Consider the following 19222-nt stretch of genomic DNA (forward strand, 5'->3'; position numbering starts at 1 on the left):
GCCCCATGTCAGGCTCTGTGCTGACAGCTCAGAGCCTGGAGCCTGCTTCAGATTCTGTGTCTCCTTCTCTCTGACCCTCCCCCATTCATGCTCTGTCTCTCTCTGTCTCAAAAATAAATAAACGTTAAAAAAATTTTTTTTTAATAAATTTATATATATATATAAAAGACTGCCCATACTAAGTACTGGCGAGGATGTGTGGAGCAAAAGGAACGCTCATATTCCACAGGTGGGAGTGTAAAATGGCGGGAGCGTAAAATGGCGTGGCCACTTTGGAAGGCAGTGGCAGTTTCTTCAAAAATGGTGTGGTCACTTGTCATATAACCCAGCTGTTCTACTCAGGTACTTGCCCGGGAGCAATGAAAATATGTACATGTCCCTACAAAGACATGCACACCAACATTCATAGCGGCTTCGTAATAGCCCCAAACTGGAAACAACAAACAAACGTCCATCAAAAGCTGAGTGGACGAGGGGCGCCTGGGTGGCTCAGTCAGTTAAGCACCCAACTCTTGACTTCGGCTCAGGTCACGATCTCACAGTTTGTGGGGTCGAGCCCCACATCAGGCTCTGCGCTGACAGTGCGGAGCGGAGCCTGCTTGGGATTCTCTCTCTCCCTCTCTCTCTCTCTCTCTGCCCCTCCCCTGTTCACACTCTTGAGTTCTATTTCTCTCTCAAAATAAATAAACTTTTTTTAAAAAAAAAGAACACACACTCTATGAGTCCATTTAAATAAAATTTTAGAAAAGGCAAATTAACTTAGAGTAACAGGCTGATCAATGGGTGCTTGGGGAGACGAGGACTAGAAGGCGAAGGTGGAAGGAAGGGGGAAGAAGCAGGCAGAAACTAGGCAATGGGAATCTTAACAATCCTGACTGTAGTGATGGCTTCGCAGGTCTATATGCGTATTACAACTTATCAAACTCTATGCTTTAAATATGCTCAGTTTATTGTATGTCAATTCTATCTCAGTAAAGGTATAAAAACTTTTCCAATAAAAAAGGAAAAACTCCTGGGCGCCTTGGGTGGGGCAGTCGGTTGAGCGTCCAACTCTTGATTTCAGCTCAGGTCTTGATCCCAGGGTCGTGGGATCAAGCCCCACATCGGGATTCTCTGTCTCTGTCTCTCTCTCTGTCCCTCCCCACCTCTCTCTCTATTTAAAAAAAAAAAAAAAAAAAAAGGAAGGAAGGAAGGAAGAAAAAACTCCATAAAAAATTGGGCAAAAAATCTGAACAGACAGTTCACCAAAGAGACTATATGGACGGCAAGTAATCACATGAAATACACCTTAAAACAACAAAATACCGCTACATATCTGTTAGAGGCTGAATCGTGTCCCCCCAAAATTCATAGGTTGAAGCCCCAATCCCCAATACCTCAGAACGTAACCTTATTTGGAGATAAGGTCTTTAAAGAGGTGATTAAGTGAAAATGAGCTCTTTGGGTGGGCCCTACTCCAATACGACTGGGGTCCTTATAAGAAGAGGGGATTAGAACACAGACACGGGCAGAGAAAAGACCATATGAGGGCCCAGGGAGAAGATGGCCATCTACAAGCAATGAAGAGGCCTCAGAAGAAAACACACGTTGCTGCCGATGCCTTTTCTTGGACCCGGAGCTGTCAGAACTGTAAGAAAATGCATTTCTCTTATTTAAGCCACTCTGTCGTTATGGCAGCCGTAGTAGGTTAATCCGATACGGCTTAGAATGGATAAGATAATAGCTAACAATGCCAGGTGCTGGTAAGGATTTGGAGCACCTGGAACGCTAGCCAAGTGCCGGCCAGAAACAGCTGGGTGGTCTCTTGGGAAATGAGACACCGTTCGCCATATAATGCCGCAAGTGAAACGTAAACTCGTGTTCACCCAGGAAATGTTTAAAGTGGTTGTTTTCAAAAACCGGAAACATCCCACGTGTCCTGCAGCCGGTGAGTGGGGGAACATCACACAATGGAATACTACTCAGCGATGAAAAGGAACCGACTGCTGATACACACAGCGATGAGGCTGAGTCTCAGAGGCATTTGGCGAGCGAATGCAGTCAGCCTCGGACTACATCCTGTGTGCTCTCATTACAGGATGTGTTAGGAAGAATGGACTTATAGGGGCCGAAAACAGATCAGTGGGTGCCAGGGCTGGGGCGTAGAAGAGACCGTCTTCGAAGGGGCCAGGAGAACGGGGCGGGGGGGATAGGACGGTTCCGTATCTTGACCGTGGTGGGGAATCCACAACCGTCTGTCTTTGCCAAAGCTGAAAGAAAAAGCGGAATCGGCCGTGTAGCTTCTCAGACCCGTCCACACCCTGGCTTTTCATCCGCGGGGCGTGTGGCCTTGGGCGAGGAACTCCCCTTCTCTGAGCCTCAGTTTCGTCTCAGGGTGACTAGCAGGAGGGTCTGGAGCCGGATTCCCAAGGCCAGCTTTGCAATTCCCCAGAGCACCTCTCCTTGGGCTTGTCTAGCACCTGCTGGGTGTTGGTGATAAGCCGGCTGCCCGCCAGGGAGCACCAATGTGCTAGGATCTCATTTTATGAGAGTACAAATTGTACCAAAATAGCCTCCCAGCCTATTTTGGGAAGGGGGTGGGTAGGCCACTCTCTGGCTGCAGGATGATTGGCGGGGGAGGCTGAGGCTGCCGCCCCTTGTAGGCATAAGAACTCTCAAGCCCAGGCGCTCAAGCCCAGCCTAATTTTAGCTGCAGGAGTCATGCTCTGTGGCTTCCTGGGTCTTGGCTTCAAAGAAATGTCCTGTGATTATCATCACCATCACCACCATCATCATTATCATTATCATTATTACTGTCACTATGGTACAATACACAACATCAAGTTCTCCATCTTAACCATTTTTTTTTAATTTTTTTTTTAACGTTTATTTATTTTTGAGACAGAGAGAGACAGAGCATGAACGGGGGAGGGGCAGAGAGAGAGGGAGACACAGAATCGGAAGCAGGCTCCAGGCTCCGAGCCATCAGCCCAGAGCCCGATGCGGGGCTCGAACCCACGGACCATGAGATCGTGACCTGAGCAGAAGTCGGAGGCTTAACCGACTGAGCCACCCAGGCACCCCCATCTTAACCATTTTTAAATGCATGGTCCAGTGGCATGAAATACAGTTGCATTGCTGGACCGTCCTGTACAACCATGGCCGTCCGTCCCCAGAACCTTTTCATCTTCCCAAACCGAAACTGTCCCCATTGAACCCTACCTCCCCCCCCCCCCCCCCCCCCCCCTGGCCCCCCCCCCCCCGTTCTACTTTCCGTCTCTATGAATTTGACTCTTCAGCTGCCTCACACAAGTGGGCGCCATGGGGGTCATGGAGTAGTATAGGATGTGTCCTCTTGTGACTGGCTTAATGTCCTCAAGGTCCATCCATGTTGTAGCCTGGGACAGAATTTCCTACCCCCCCCCCTTTTCTTAAGTTCATTTGTTTATTTTGAGACAGAGAGCACGAGTGGGGGAGAGGGAGAGAGGGAAAGAGAGAGAGAGAGAGAGAGAGAGAGAGAATCCCAAGCAGACTCCACGCTGTCAGCACAGAGCCCGACTCAGGGCTCGATCCCACAAACCGCGAGATCACGGATGACCTGAGCTGAGATCAAGAGTTGGACGCTTAACCGATGAGCACCCCCCAGGTGCCCCCGGGTTGTTTCTGCTTTTTGGCCATTGCAGATAGTGCTGCTATAAACATGTGTTTGAACACCTGTTCTCAGTTCTTTGGGTCATACACCTGGGAGTGGAATTTCTGAGTCATAGATTTTTACAACCTAATCTTGGAAAGAACATTCCATCACACCACCCTCCCTTTTAAGTGGCCCATTTAACCAGTTTTGACAAATGTATACACCCACGTGATCACCCCCATAATCAAGATAGGGAACATTTTTTCCATCATCTAAAAAGTTTCCTTGTATATTCTTTCAGCTATATACTGAGATAAATATCGAGAAGTAGAATTTCGGGATCATACGGTGATCATAGATGTAATCGTCTGAGGAACCACATTCTATCACTTCCTTTGTCTCATATTCCGTTCGTGAAAAGCGAATCCCAAGTCCTCTACACCCAAGGGTAGGGGTTATACAAAAGTGCAAATACCAGGGACCACCCTAGGAAACGCCCACTCTGACATGAGCAAATCCAAGCCCAGACCACGTCTGGGAATTTCTATGAAGCGCTCACAACATGCCAAGCAGGGATTTTACAAGCGGTTTGTTTTTGAGGTGGGTTGTTCCTCCCGTTTTATAGGAACACTTTCGGGCTCGGTGGCAAAGTGACTTGCCCGCGGTCACGCAGAGCTCCCGGTGGGGCGGACTCAGGACCTGGGTCTATCTCATTCCAACCCCTCGGCTTTTTCTCTTGACACTTCACGTCTCTGAGTCTGTTTAGGGAAGCATAGGATGTATGCATGGGAAGAATGTAGCAGAGTCTCTGATGTTAAGAAGGAAAGGCAAACTACCGGTAGTTAACCTGAGACACGGGCGGTTATGAGTGCATGTACCTTGCACTTTCTGGTGGGTAACTGCCCAGAGGCATCTGGGAAAAGTCCCAGCTCAATCAGTGGAGGAAAAGAAGGTTTACTTGGGCCCACAGAAGCCAGCCAAGAGGTCAAAGCGAAGGCACAAAGATAGGATGTTGGCAGGCCTGAGAGTGAGTTCGGGTTTTGTTCCTAACTTCCCACGTGACCCTCGGTGAACCCCCTCCTTGTTACATGAAAACGTGGGACTAGGTCATAGGCAGGTAAACCGTGGCCCCCGGGCCAAATCTGGCCCACTGCTAGGACTTGTAAATACAGTTTTATTGGCATGTGGCCATACTCCTTTGTTGACACATCCTTTATGGCCTTTCCAGCTGCAACAGCAGAATTGAGTCCTTACGACAGAGACCATCTGGCCCGCACGGCTGAAAATATTGACTCTCTGATTTTTCACAGGAAAAGTTGGCCAACCCCCCCTGGACTGGATGATTTTTTTTTTTTTTTTTTTTAAGTAAGCCCCACGTCCAGCACGGAGCCCAGTGTGGGGCTTGAATGCGTGATCCCGAGATCAAGAACCTGAACTGACATTAAGAGTCAGATGCTCAACTGACTGAGCCACCCAGGTGCCCTGGATAATTTTTTTTTTCTTTAATTTTTGAGAGACAGAGCATGAGCGGGGGAGGGGCAGAAAGCGAGGGAGACACAGACTCGGAAGCAGGCTCCAGGCTCTGAGCTGTCAGCACAGAGCCCGACGCAGGGCTCGAACTCACAGATCTCGAGATCGTGACCTGAGCCGAAGTCGGGAGCTTAACCAACTGAGCCACCCAGGCGCCCCAGCCCCTGGATGATTTTTAATACTCTTTCTAACTCTAAAAATGTGACAATCCATAGAAGAATGAATAGTACAATTAGGTAAAGCCGAGAGAGCTGTATCGAATTCTGTACCACACTACAAATAAACATCTCATCATCCCCTGTGGTCACGTTTTCTCAGTAAGAGCAAACCATAATCAGGTGTCTTAAGTTAGACTGCGATAACAAATTACCACGGACTAGGGGTCTTAACAGACATCACTCATAGTTTTGGAGGCCGGGAAGTTCAAGATCAAGGTGCCGACAGACGTGGCATCTGGTGAGGGCTCTCTACCTGGTTTGTGGGCACCCACTTTCTCCTTGTATCCTCACACGGTGGGGAGCAGAGAGATCCTGTGTCTTCTCCTCTTTGTCTAAGGGCATTAATCTCATCATGAGGGTTCTACTTTCAGGATCTAATCTAAGATACCATTACATTGGGAATTAGGATGTCAACATATGTATTTTTTGTGGGGCGGGGGGACACAAATATTGAATCTATAAATCAGAAGGAAGTGCCATGGGGGAATTCAGAGGGATCACAGAGGGTGAAGGAGGGCTTCCTGGAGGAGAGAGATTTGTCTGGGGCCTTAAAATACCCAGGGAGGCTTAAAAGATGTCAGGAAAAGTGTTCCAGATGGAGACCACAGCACAGACGTGGGCTGGGGTGTGGGAGCGTTTGGAAAACACGTACCCCGGGAGTCTCTGGCTGGACTGGTTGAGAAGACATACGCATGCTCCCCTGCCCCGCCAGGTGTTGTAGATTCTCTCCTGGCTGACCCATCCCCCATTGTGTGTGTGGTCTAGCGTCTCACTGTGATTATCCCTTCCGTGGGTTACACGAGAGCCCTCCAGGATGTGCCTCTGCTGCCGAAAATGTTAGGAAATGGTTACTAAAAAGTCTTTGTGGGAGTAAGGCAGACAGACTCAGACTGGGAGAAGCAGGGCATCCTATAAGGGCCGAGACAAGGAGCTGAAAGGTTCTGGCGCTGCCCCCATTAATCAGTTAGCTGTCGCTGCAAAATACAACACCCCAAATTGTAGCAGCTTAAAACTGCAAATACTTCCCATCTCACATGGTTTCCAAACATCAGGAGTCCCAGAGTAGCTTCGCTGGGCGGTTCGGGCTCAGTCTCTCTCAGAGAAGCAGCCCCTGGAAAGCCTAACTTCAGATGGAGAATGGACCTCCAAGAACATTCCTGTACCTCTTCCAGGCTCTTCGTTGGCTGACGGATACAGGCTTCCGTCGTCGAGAGAGTGCCCGAGGTGGAAACCACAGTCTCGTATAACCTCCTACCACTTCTGCCCTATTCTACTGGTCACACAGACCAACCTCGGGGCAGTGTGGGAGAAGGCTCACATAAAAGTGTGCCTCAGGGAGGTGGAGATCATCAGGGACCATCTTAGAGGCCCCATGAAAACTATGTAGCTCTGGGTATCCCCGAACCACCCTTAGCCTCAGTTTCTCTTGCCCACCGTGGAAAAAGGCTTTGTGTGCCACTAAGCTTAAAAGATCCATACAGGCATTCCTCCTTGCAGTGTTCTTAGCTTGTTCCCCTTGATCTGAAAGCCAAAAATATACAAACCGAAGGACATATTGGTTCAGGGTACCTAATTAAGTGGTCAAACCGTCACATAAACTAAGAGATTGTGAACACAAGATACAAGATCAAGACCGCCCTTTGTCAGGAGAGGGAGAGAGATAGCCAGGAGGGGTGCAGGGAGCTTTCAAATATTGGAAATATTCTATTTCTTAAGCTAGATCAAGGTCGCCTGCTTTGGTATGACCCTCGAGCTAAGAATGGATTCACATTTTTTTTAAACAGTTGGGGGGGGGGGGGGAGGAAGACTGCTTCATGATATGTGAAAATTCTTTGCAATTCAAATTTCAGTGTCCAGAAATAGTCTTACTGGCACACATTTGTGCCCATTTGTTTAGGTATCGTCTGTGGCTGCTTTCGAGCTACAGTGACAGAGCTGAATAGTGGAGCCAGAGACGATCTGAATTGCAAAGCTGAAGATATTTACTATCTGGCCCTTTATAGAAAAAGTCTGTGGGGCACCTAGGTGGCTCAGTTGGTTGAGCGTCCCACTTTGGCTCAGGTCACGATCTCTTGGTTCGTGAGTTCAAGCCCCACATCCGTCTCTGTGCTGCTGGCTCAGAGCCTGGAGCCTGCTTCGGATTCTGTGTCTCCCTCTCTCTCTGCCCCTCCCCTGCTGGTACTCTGTCTCTCAAAAATAAATAAACGTTAAAATTTTTTTTTTTTGTTTAAAAGAAAAAGTTTGCTAGATGGTGGATCCGTGGGTATCTATTTTGTTATTTCCTATAGTCTATATCTGAATTTGTTATATGTAATATTGAACCTCATCGAATGATTTGCAATTCCTAGAATACAGCACGTCCTCTCGTCCCTGGGCATTTGCATGGGTGATCATCTTCAAGGGAGGATCCTTCTTCCAGCTTCTGGTGGCTCCATCACTCCAATCTCTGCCTTCATTGTCACGTAGCCTTTTCCTCCTCTCTGTCCATGCCTCCTCTTATACTGGATGCTTGTCGTTGGGTTTAGAGCCCATCCAGGTAATCCAAAACGATCTCATCTTGAGACCCTTAACTTAATCACACTTGCAAAGACTCTTTTCCAAATAAGATCGCACTAGCAGTCTCTAGGGGTTAGGACCTGACTATATCTTTTTGGCAGCCACCATTCAGCCCCCAACAGTTGGCTACCCTAATAGCTATCAGTCTGTCTGGCACTCTGAGTGGACCTTCTACATTGATTGTAACATCATGCATTGGTCGTCGGGAAAATATTAGTTCACTGGTTATGAAGAGGCGTTCGGATTTCATTCTTCAATATCAGAAAGTCCCATTCGTTAATATCACTGCCAATATTATCAGAAAAGCCTTTCTTTAAGTATCAGAAAGCAGTTAAGATCACGGCGACAGATGCAGGTTTTCCAAAATTCTTATTTTCCTTGGAAAGCTTGAATTCTATCATTGGCAACAGAACTGAGTTGGTTTCCTTGGAGTGACAGCCTCATTTTGTTCATTTTTAAGAAAACGTCTGCCAAACAGCCAAGTCTGATTCATGGTTGGTCAGATATTTCAAATGAAAACGATGTTCCCTGGAAAAAGACCCCAACATTCATTCGTTCAATTGCTCTTCCCTGGAGATGGCCATTGAACTTTACTCTCAGAAGGGCTTTATATACACTCGCCCCTTATGGTAGAAATTGTGTCCCCCTAAAAGGTATGTTCAAGTCCCAACAATATTCAGTACTTAGGAGTGTGACTTTATTTAGAGACTGGGTGTTGGCACGTGACATCAAGTTAGGATGAGACCACCAGGCTGCGCCCTAATCCAATATAACTGATATCTGGGATCCTCACCTAGAGCGTTCAGAGGGAGCGTGGCCATGTTGGCAATTTCATTTCAATTTCTGGCCTCCAGAACTGTGAGAGAATCCATCTCGATTGATTTAAGCCACTCTTTCGTGGGACTTTGTTATGACAGCCCCAGGAAGCCAACCCACCAGCCATGATGTGACCTGGTATTCAGCAAGCTCTGTGTCTCAGTCTGCTTGGGAAGCTATAACAAAATACCAAAGGCTGGGCGGCTTAAACAAAAGACATTTATTTCTCACAGTGTGGAGGCTGGAAGTCCAAGGTCAAGGTGCCGGTAGATTTGGGATCTTGTCAAGGCTCAATTCCTTGCTTATAGTCACCTTCTCACATGGCTTCTCCTCTCTGTTTTCCTCTTCTTATAAGGACTCTAATCTTAAGAAGATGGCCCCACCCTCTTGACCCAATAATCTAAATCACCTCCCAAAGGCCCTATTTCCTAATATCGTCACCGTGATGGTTACTTTTAGGTATCAGCTTGACTGAGCTAAGGGATTCCCAGATAGCTGGTCAAATATGATTTCTGGGGGTGACTGGGATGGTATCTCTGGAAGAGATTAGCATTTGCGTCGGTGAACTGAGTCAGGCAGATGATCCTCCCCAGTGCCCGGTGGCGGAGGGGTGGGCAGACATCATCCAATCTGTCAAGGGCCCTAATAGAACCAAAAGGAAGGACAAATCCCCTCTCTTTGTTGGAGTCAAGATGTATATACATCTTCTGCCCTTGGACATTGGCGCTCCTGGTCCTTGGGCTTCCGAACTCAGATTGGAACTTACACCTTCAGCCCCCTGATTCTCAGGTCTCAGGACTCACACGGAATAGGAGATCGGATAAATAAATTACAGCCCATCCACTCAGTAGAATTCTAGGTAGCCATTAAAATGAATGAACTAGATCTCCAGGAGACTGCCATGAAAAGGTGTCTGTGTTGTATTACTATGTGACAAAAGCAAGGAGCCAAAGACAGTGTTAAAACAGAAAAAAAACGTTTTCCCCACATTTGTTTATGTGTGCATAATAAAAGGACTGTTCATAGTGGTGATCTGTTGAAGGATCTCTGGGTTTCCATGGAGATGGTGGGTCTCCTTTGCTGGGAATCCTAGATCCAGGTGGGGTGTGGGGGGCAGTTGTCACGGTTTTGTTTAATGATATGGTGGCCATGAAAAAATCCCAACAGGGAGCCATATGGCCAACTTCATTCTTTAACAACAAGGTGTGAGTAAAACCCACTGTTGTGGCTTGAATTACATCTCCCCAAAGTTCATAGGATGAAGTCCTAACCCCAGTACTGCAGAATGTGCCCTTATTTGGAGAGAGAGCCTTTAAAGAGATGATCAAATTCAGGGGTGCCTGGGTGGCTCAGTCGGTGAAGCATCTGACTTTGGCTCAGGTCATGATCTCACGGTTTGTGGGTTCGAGCCCCGCGTCGGGCTCGGTGCTGACAGCTCGGAGCCTGGAGCCTGCTTCCGATTCTGTGTCTCCCTCTCTCTGCCCCTCCCGTGCTCACACTCTGTCTCTCTCTCTCAGAAATAAACATTAAAAAAAATTAAAGGCAAAGACTTTTGTTCGTGCATCTTTCAGATTTTTTTAATTATAAAAATAATACAGTCTGGTTGTTAAAAATGGAAACTACAGGGGCGCCTGGGTGGCGCAGTCGGTTAAGCGTCCGACTTCAGCCAGGTCACGATCTCGCGGTCCGTGAGTTCGAGCCCCGCGTCGGGCTCTGGGCTGACGGCTCGGAGCCTGGAGCCTGTTTCCGATTCTGTGTCTCCCTCTCTCTCTGCCCCTCCCCCGTTCAGGCTCTGTCTCTCTCTGTCCCAAAAATTAAAAAAAAAAAAAAAAAAAAAGGAAACTACAGAGACGTGCATAAAGAAAAAAAAAGAGAGAGGGAGAAAAAGAGACTTAACTCTTCTCACCTACAACCCACCTCCCAAAGGTAGTCACTCTGAACAGTCCTTTTAATCTGTACATGTAAACACTCAGAAAGTGACAGGTGTGCTTGCCATATTCTCTTCTGTATGCAGGTGAATGTCTCTTTAGTAACATAATTATACCTTTGGGTTTTCCTTAGATGGTTGAATCTCAGAGTATTGTCTAACTTTGAGCTGCTTTAAAAAATTTTTTTAATGTTTATTTATTTTTTTGAGAGACAGAGAGCGCGGTAGTGGGGGAAGGGCAGAGAGAGAAAGAGAGACAGAGAATCCAAAGCAGGTTCTACACCATCAGTGCAAAGCTCCATGTGGGGCTCGAACTCACAAACTGTGAGATCATGACCTGAGCCAAAGTTGGAAACTCAACCAACTGAGCCACCCAGGTGCCCCTTGACTTTGAGCTTCTTAGCCAGGACCTCACTGGCCCTGCTCCAATAGAGAGTAGGAGGAATTAGGAGTTCTACAGACTGCCTGGGACTGCAGGCAAAATTATGTGTACACATCATTTTCTAGGAGGGGGTCCAGAACTGTCATCAAGGATGTTAAAAGTGTGGTCTGCAACCCTTGAGAAACTTACCGAACCAGTGGGCGAAAATGAGGCCAATTGTCGATTTCCATTGGGCAGTTATTCTGAACCCTCCTGTAATTCGAAATACAGATGATAAGGGGACCTGGGTTCAAACACCCCCCCAGTTACTGCACACAGTTACTAGCTGTGTGACCAGGGGCCTCAGCTTCCACTGTAATAATTTTTTTTTCCTATTTAAATCCATTTTTTAAAAATTGAGGTAAAATTCACATAACAGAAAAGAAATAACTTTAGGGGCACCTGGCTGGCTCAGTTGGTGGAGTGTGCGATTCTTTAAAAAAATTTTTTAACGTTTATTTATTTATTATTTTTTTTAATGTTTATTTATTTTTGAGACAGAGAGAGAGAGACAGAGCATGAATGGGGGAGGGTCAGAGAGAGAGGGAGACACAGAATCCGAAGCAGGCTCCAGGCTCTGAGCTGTCAGCACAGAGCCTGATGCGGGGCTCGAACCCACGGACCGTGAGATCGTGACCTGAGCCGAAGTCAGACGCTCAACCGATTGAGCCACCCAGGCGCCCCACGTTTATTTATTTTTAAGAGACAGGGAGAAACAGATCACAAGCGGGGGAGGGATAGAGAGAGAAGGAGACACAGAATCCGAAGCAGCCTCCAGGCTCCACGCTGTCAGCACAGAGCCCGATGCGGGACTTGATCGTGACCTGAGCTGAGGTCTGACGCTTAACCGACTTGAGCCACCCAGGCGCCCCTCTTTTTTTTTTTTTTTTTTTAATTTTGAGTGTGCGATTCTTGATCTCTGGGTTGTGAGTTCGAGCTCCACGTTGGGTATGGAGATTGCTTACAAAGAAAATCTTAAAAATAAATAAATAATTGTAAAGTGCACAATTCGGCAGCATTTCATATGTTCCCCATGTTGGGCAGCTATCATTTCTATCTAGTTCCAGAACGTGTCCATCACCCCAAACGCTACGCGGCCCTTTGCCACTGGCGCCTTTCACTCAGCGTAATGTCTTCTAGCTTCTTCTACGCGGGAGCACGTGTCAGTGTTTCCTTCCTTTCTACGGCAGGGTAGCATTTCATTGTGTGGATTTATCACATTTTGTCTATCCGTTTACCTTTTGATGGACATTTGGGGTGTCTCCATATTTGGCTATTTTGATTAGTGCTGCTCTGAACCTCCTTGTACAGGATTTGTCTGAACGCCTGCGTTCACTTCCCTTGGGTCTCCACCTAGGAATGGGAATGCCAGATCACATGGTCATTCCGCGTTTAACTTTCCAAGGAAATGCCAAGCTGTTTCCCACAGCTGCCGCATCATTTTACATTCCCACCAGTAGTGCATGAGGGTTCCAACTCTTCCGCAGCCTTGCCAATACTTGTTATTTTCTTTTTTGATTATCGATGACCTAGTCAGTGCGAGGTGGTATCTTGCTGTGGTTTTGATTTACAGATGCATAATATTTTCAAGTAGTATTTTATAAAAACAAAATCCATGCAAAAGATCTGTGCTTGAACAAATCATCAAAATCTTTTTTTTTTATTTTTTATTTATTTTTATTTTATTTTTTATTTTTTATTTTATTTTTTATTTATTTTTATTTTATTTTTTATTTTTTTATTTTAGCACAGGCTCCTTGCTGCCTGTGCAGAACCTGACGAGGGGCTCCAACTCAGAAACTGTGAGATGGTGACCCGAGCCGAAATCAAGAGTCTGATGCTTTAACTGACTGAGCCATCCAGGCGTCCCACAAATCATCAAAATCTTAATGAAAATAGGATCCAACCCTGCATTTACATACTCACCTCACTTGCCTCACTCTGTTTCAAATTGTGATATTTCAGGGTGCCTGGGTGGCTCAGTCAGTTAAGCAACTGACTTTTTAGCTCAGGTCATGATCTCCCAGTTGGTGAGTTCAAGCCCCACATCCGGCTCTCTGTTGTCGGTCCACAGCCTGCTTTGCACCTTCTGTCTCCTTCTCTCTCTGCACCACCCCCTCTCTTTGTTGCTCTCTCTCAAAAACAAATAAAAATTTGTCTAAAAAGGTAAAACAAAATTGTGATATTTCATTCATTGTGGATTTTGTTGCCTTGATTTTATTTTTTCAATATTGCTTTAAAATTTTACTTACACTTTTGTCACCATAAAAAATGACAAAATATTATTTATTTGTATTGCTTTTTTTTTTGTGCCCTCCCCCCAAAACGCTGCACCCCAGACCAGCCAACACGTCTCCTGCTTCCTCCTCATCCCGTTCTGCCCTGCATTCCAGCGGCTTCTGCCCGGTCACGCGGCAACTCCCGCGCTGACCTCGAGGGGGCGCAGCTTCCCCGCGCTTCCTCAGCCAAGGCATCTCCTTCCAGGCCGAATTTGAGCTGATTTATTAACATCTCCCGGCTCGGTACCTCTTTCTTAAGGTGGGAATGATATCGTTAGGCAAAGAAGGTATGAAAATGCCCTCGCTTATGGCTCAGCCCTACACAACACATAATATCCAACACAATTGTAATCATTTTTTTTGTTTTTGTTTATTTTCATTTATTTTGAGAGAGACTAAGTGTGAGCAGGGGAGGAGCAGAGAGAGAGGGAGAGAAGAATCCCACGCAGCGTCCGCACTCAGTGCAGAGCCCGTTGCAGGGCTGGGACTCACCAACTGTGAGACCCCCACTCCGCCGAAATCAAGAGTCGGCTGCTCAACCAACTTAGCCACCCAGGCACCCCACATAATGGTAATTATAACTTTTCCCTAAGAACAGGTATGGAAGGATATGTTACACTTTTACTGCACAGAATTTCAAACCCCAAACTAGACAGAATGGTATCATGAACCGAGAGCCCCAGATCCAACTCCTATCACCCCCTGGCCAACCCCACCCCGTCCACCTTTTCATCTGGGATTATTATTTCAAAGTTAATCCCAGTCATTCTAGAAATCTTACTATTCTATAAAATATTTTATTGCGCATCTCTAAAAGATAAAGACATTCTTTTTTTAAAAACACCTTATACCATGATACCATTACTTCACTTTAAAAATGTTGCCAAGGGGCGTCTGGGTGGCTCAGTTGGTTAAGCAGCTGACTCTTGATTCCGGCTCAGGTCATGATCTCCGAGTTCATGAGTTCAAGCCCCGTGTCGGGCTCTGTGCCGACAGCTCGGAGCCTGGACCCTGTTTTGGATTCTGTGTCCCCCTTTCTCTCTGCTCCTCCCCCATTCGTGCTCTGTCTGTCTGTCTCTCTCTCTCTCTCTCTGTCAAAAATAAATATTGAAAAAAAATAAAACTGGGGCACCTGGGTGGCTCAGTCGGTTAAGCTTCCGACTTCGGCTCAGGTCATGATCCCATGGTCTGGATCGTGAGTTCGAGCCCCGCATTGGGCTCTGTGCTGACACCCTGCTTTGGATTCTGTGACTCCCTCTCTCTCTGTCCCTTCCCCTTCTTCTCTCTCTCAAAAATAAATACACATTAAAAAATAACGTAAAAAAAATGTTGCCAAGAATTCTTTAAAACCTACAGATTCCAATGTAGCTGACAAATGTTGAGGTTTGAGGCTCGGACCTGTCACTCCCTTGCCAAGGGACCTTGGGCAAATTGTTGAGCTTCTCTGAAGCCTGTTTTCATCCTTGGTAAACCAGGGTAGCGAAATGAAGCTCCCGGTTCCCTGGGGAGAACTGGAGACAGTATGTTATATTATCACCTGAAGCTAAGAGGTCCTCAAAGTATAATAACACAATGATGGTACCATGAATATAGTAACATGACAGAGCAGTGGTTCTCAACCAGAGGGTGGAGGCGGGGATTCTGGTCCCCAGGGGACACTTGGCAATGTCAGGAGACATTTTCGGTTGTCATGATCGGGAGAGGTTGGTGCCATTTGCGTCTAGTTGGTGGAGGCCAGGGATGCGGCTCAGCACCCCTGTGAGCTTCCTGTGTGAAATCCGAAATCAGCCCCGATACTTGGAGGGCAGGGAGAGACCAGAGAAAAGCCGGCCACTTCTGATGGGTGGGCGGCAGGTTTGATAAGCAAGGGAGCCTGCAAGGCTTGTCTTCAGTGGCCACAGATGAGTTGATCGTCACACCTGCCAGCCAGAATCTTAACATTTATAGAGCGGCCTTAACTGGGTTCAGGTTTGTGCACAGTTCAGATGGTCCTAACACCACATCACTATCTCAAGGCTGTGTCCTTGGGGAGCATCTCGTGTGGGGAAGGCCAGCGGAGTGAACGCTCCAAGGACAGGGGAGGGGGAGCCTCCACTTGCCCAGGTCCAGCTGGTGGGTCAAACCTGCAGTCACGTGTTCCTGATGGCCTCCTCCGACATGCACACCCCCCACCACAACAGGTGCTCTGGCCCCCAATATTAGCAGGGCTGAGATTGAGAAACCCTGCTCCAGAGACTTGGATTTCATGAACACTTGCTGGGACATTGACATTGGGCACTTTGGTTTCTGACTCCACCACTTGTTGGGTGAGACTGGAAATAATAGTAATTAATCCCGGCTAACATTTCATGGGCCCTGTGCATGCCCCAGGCATGGTGCTAGGCTCACTGTGTAAGCCAATTTCATTGTTTTACCAACCCTGGAGATTGTTAAGAAAACTTAAGCCCAGAGAGGCCAAGCGGCCCATGCACAGGGCTTCACCTATCTGGGCCTCGTTTTTTTTTTTTTTTTTTCCATCAGTGGGACAGGATGATAATATCTGCTTCTCGGGCACACTGCCCACGCAAGATGCCAACCAGCTGGCACCTCATGGACCCTTAACAAATGGCCTCTGCTATGATGAGTGTATTAGCCCGGCACACAACGGTTAACCATCAAGGCTGGCTGAGTGCCCAGCTAAGCCAGGGCCCGAGAGCCACACAATTTCTTTCATTATCCCAGTTGCTGGGTGAATTGGCAGGGAGAGACCTGGGAAGTACCTAAGACAAAAGTTACTAGGATTGCCGGGGGCTTGTCTTCCGGGCAGTGCTGTGCCCAGAAAACTCTCTTCTCCAACCTACTTCCTCAGAGGATTTTAAATCGGCCCTGCCACCACCAGCAAGAGTGAGAGGGAGGCCAGAGCTCCCGAGGAAAACCAGAAGGTAGGCACCACAAGGTGTCCCTCCTGGGGGAATCCAGGCTTGCTCGATTGCCTGCAGTGACTAATAGAAGTCAAGGAAGATGGACAGTTGTGGATGAGCCCGTTGATGTGACAGTTATTTAGTGAGCACCTGCCGTGTGCCAAGCATTCTGACCTTGGCAGACAAGTCTTTGCACTAATGGAACGCATGTTCTTATGGAGAGACAAGCAGTAAACAAGCAAGAAGAAACCTATCAGCTGGTGGTGAGTACCATGCAGAGAATTAAAATAGGGCAGTGGCAGGGGCGCCTGGGTGGCTCAGTCGGTGGCTCACTCAACGGTTGGTGAGTTCGAGCCCCACATCGGGCTCTGCGCTGTCAGCACAGAGCCTGCTTGGGATTCTCACTCCCTCTCTCTCTGCCTCTCCCCTGCTTATGTGCTCTCTCTTTGTCTCCCTCTCAAAATAAATAAATAAACATTTTAAAAAATAGGGTGTTGGCATTGGGAGTGACTTAGGGAGGGAGGTCACTGAGCAATGTGATGGTCAGGGAGAGCCTCTTAGGATGTGTCATGTAAGCTGAGGTGTGGGTGGCAAGAAAGGATTCAGATTGGGGAGTTCAGGCGCAGCATGTGCAAAGGCCCTGAGGCTGCAGTAAAGCTGGTTGTCTTAGACCAGGGGTTCTCAACTAAGCATGATTCTGCCCCCAAGTAGACATTGGCAATGTCTGGAGATATTTTTGATTGTGACAGCTTTGGCGGGGGAGGGGGGCTGCTGCTGGTACCCACTGAGTAGAGGCCAGGATGTTCTCAACATCCTACAATGCACAGGATGGCCCCCACTGCAAAGAATGATCTGGCGCCAGATGCCAGTAGGGCTGACGTTGCAAAAGTCTGGGCTCCAGGAATAGAAAGAAAGCCTAGTGTGAGGGTCAAGGTCAAAACCTTCCAATACTCCTGTAGATGTGAGGAGGTGGTAAGTAAGGGCACAAGGCCATATGCTGGGGTGGGGTAGAGTCCAAGGGGCCTATTGGAGACCGAGATAAATGGAGGAAGGAACAGAGATTTGGGGGAGGCAAATTCAAGGTCAGGGGATTGGTGAGGAGGTGATAGGGACAAACCTAGATGGACCCTGGGGTCCAGAGCTGGGGCCTGGGTGAGGTCAGCAGAGTGCAACTAAATCAGAGGGCTTGGGTGGGTCATAGGAAGGTGGCTGGATGGCCAGGCTGGGTCTGAGGGTCCCTGGAGGAGAAGGGACCAGACCAACACTCACTCCCCGACCGGACCCTTCCAGGCTAGTGAAAAAGTTGTTGCTCTGCTCCTCAGTTTTCCTCATTTGTGAAATGGTGACAGTCAATTATGTTATAACATTTTTCAGGTCTGTGCAGGAAAAGTTAATTCAACAGACCTGGGTTGTCCACATTCTGGACATGAAAGGTTTGGCCCTTGACCGGCTCCTAAGAAGTGGCCTCTAGGCCCTTGGAATGTCTTGCCTGATGGGGGTGTGTTTGTTCATCTGGGGCCTTGGAATATACCAGAGAGTCTGTGCTAATGATGCGATTTCTGGTGGGGGGCCTTGGGTCACGTGGTGCCAGCTCTGGAGGGGCTCTGGAGGTCAGCCATGTCTGTGTAACCGATGCCCAGTAAAAACCTGGGCACCTAGGCTCAGCTGAACTTCCCAGGCCGGCAACCCTCCGAGCCTGCTGTCACACGTCGTCGCCATGAGAGTTAGGCGCCACTCTCACAGCCCTGCTGGGGGCGGACACTGGAGGCCCGGGCCTGGTGTCCCTTGGATGCTGCCCTGCACGCCTCTTTCCTTGGCTGACCTTGATCCGTGTCCTTTCATTGTGCTGCCCCATAACCATGAGAACAGCTTTTCCGAATTCTGTGAGTGCTTCTAGCAAACCCTCACATCTGAGGGTGGTCTCGGGGACCCCTGAAAGGCAGACTCTTCTCCTAAGTGGACAAGGCAGAGAAGGGAAGTTGAGGCAGAGAGGAAAAGATACTGCAAAAGCTCCGGCTGTTTGGTTGAACCGATACCAGAATTTCTGAAACGCCCGTATGTAGAGCGGGGACTGGATGTTCAAGCACCCAAATGCCTTGCTCGCGTTGGGTGCATCACGGGTACGTTGGGCATTCGTTTTGCTTTTCAGGCGCATCACGCTTCCTTGTGTGCTATCCCGAGTGGACTGCCTCTCTCTCCTCACCCCAGCTCACCTTCGAGTAGCTGTCACTCCCACTTCACGGATGGTGCGGCCAGTGTCCCAGGAAAGAGGCCACTTACTTAACTTCTCCAGGACAGCGATGGACGGACGAGCATTCCCACCAGACCCATGGACTCCCAGGTATACGTTCCTTCTGCCTGTGGTCTGTTAATATCGAGAGGTGGGTGGGCAGGACTCAGATCACCAGGGCGTTTTCAATAATGAGAAGGTCTTTCCCTGGTCCTAGAGGCCATGTTTTTGGTTAATCTTTCCCCCCAGCTTTATTGACAGATAATCAGCGTATATAACACCGTGTAAGTTTAAGGTGACTGAGTGTTGATTTTGATGCACTTGTATCTTGCACGATGGTTACCGCAGTAACGTTAGGTAACACCTCCAGCATGCACATAATTACTGTTTCTTTTTAGTGGTGAGCGCCTTCAAGACCCATGCTGTTGGCAACTTTCAAGTATATAATACAGTGTTATTAACTGTAATCACCGTGCTGTGCATTAGATTCCCTAGGTCGGTCTTCTTCATCTTCTAACTGGAAGTTTGTAATCTTTTGACTGACAGCACCCCATTCCCCCCACCCCCTTTCCCTCGTAACCGTCTCTCTGTTTCTGGGAGTTTGGCTTTTTTTAGATTCCACATAGAAGTGAGATCTTACGGCACTTGTCTTTCTCTGTCTGGCTTATTTCACTTAGCACAACGCCCTCAAGGTCTATTCACATGTTGTCACAAGCGGTGGGTTTTTTGTTT

This window comes from Panthera uncia, chromosome A2 (genome assembly GCF_023721935.1).
Source record: "Panthera uncia isolate 11264 chromosome A2, Puncia_PCG_1.0, whole genome shotgun sequence".
Taxonomy (NCBI): Eukaryota; Metazoa; Chordata; class Mammalia; order Carnivora; family Felidae; genus Panthera; species Panthera uncia.